Below are 1,693 nucleotides of genomic sequence, written 5' to 3' on the forward strand. Positions count from 1 at the left end.
TTACAGAGAACTAGGCCATCCCATAGAAATCGTTAATTAAAAAAGGAAAATGTTTCTCAGACTTACCTGAAGGTCAAGCTGAGGGAGGCAGTTCTACCAGTGAGGTTCCCTCTTAACAGGTGACTGTAACTTGTGTCAAGTAGACAAAAGCTAACCAGCACTGTAGCCTATATTTTAAATTTAAGTTAACAAACTCAGCTCATCAGGAATATAAGGAGGGCTTGGAATATTTTCAAGTACCATATATAGTATGAAACCATTTATAGAGAAAATATTTCCTAAATTCTATAATAAATTCATTACATAAAAGAGGGTATCAATGAAACCTTTACACATTCTTTATCCTTCTAGGTGAGACCCCCACTTTCTGACTTTGACAATTGATTCTATTCCTTTGATGTCTGAGCTGCCTATGGATTTTCTGCAACCAAGGGCATCACATTATTCTCAACTTCCTATAAGACCATAGACAAATGGCAATAGGCATCCATTCCAACCCTGGTTGTATCATTCAGTAGAATATTTTTCTTTATTGATGTCACATTTCCTAAGGTAAAAATTTGAAAAGTTGGGTTCCTTTTCAAAATGAGTCCCTATATTAAACCAATAACATTATCTTTCCCTCCTTTTTCCACTGCCAAGCTGGGTACACTTGAGAGAACTAACTCTCTCCACATACAGGCTCTTCATCTCCAAGTCACCTTGTCTGAAATAGCATGTGTAAGGACTGTTGAGATGCTTCTGTAAAACTTAGAAAGACCTAGCTCTGTGCCCTTAAAATTCTTCTTCATAAGGAAGTTGTGGGGCCTTGTAATTCATGTCATTACTGCATGTTAATGGACTGAGTTACTGGCATCAGTTTTCATGTTCCAAACCTCACAATGTTTAAAAACAACTTTTATAAAAAGCATGCAAATTTTGTATCCATCCCCCCACAAAACATACACACATACAGCATAATAGTGAGTGATATTTCCAATATAAAATTTACAATATTCACAGTAAGGAAAAGAAAAAAAAATGTCTTAGGATGCCCAGAACCAGGCACTTAAAGTCATGCTGGCACACAATAAGTGAGGTGATCATTAGATGCAGAAACAGAACAGTGTGTAAGTGAAGCAAAGAATAAATCCAATCCACCAAGGTATGGGTTAATGCCCATGTAGCTGTACAATGCAGCTGGCATTCAGACTTTCCAGGCAGTTCCAGGGAGCAAATGAAGCACCCAACCTCAGTACTACATCTGTGTTTTCAAAATTGCTGTAAAACCTAGGTGGCAGGGTCCTCATGGTTTCAGAGTTTATCCAATGAGCAACAGATCTGTAACATCAGCAACATGCCGGCGACAGGCTTTATCACTCTCAGGGATTGATAAAATCCTCAGGCAGAAACTGTAGAACATCTACTCAACTTACACCATGGAAGGGTAAAAAAAAATTCATAGGCAGCACCTTGCAATATGTTTTTAGCTAAATTAGAACTTTATTGTCATAGAATCATCTATGGATTAACAAAAATGACATCTAATTGTGAGAAATAGTTTAGCCCTCCAGTAAGGCTAGGAGAAAATATGAATTAGGACATTCTACGCAATAATTCTGTAAATGTTTTGCTTTCCATAGACTTTCTCAACAGAATCTATACTCCAAAATGTTATCAAACTGTATGGTTTGACAACCAAATGCTCCAAAAA

This window comes from Mastomys coucha, chromosome X, assembly GCF_008632895.1.
Source record: "Mastomys coucha isolate ucsf_1 chromosome X, UCSF_Mcou_1, whole genome shotgun sequence".
NCBI classification, from domain to species: domain Eukaryota; kingdom Metazoa; phylum Chordata; class Mammalia; order Rodentia; family Muridae; genus Mastomys; species Mastomys coucha.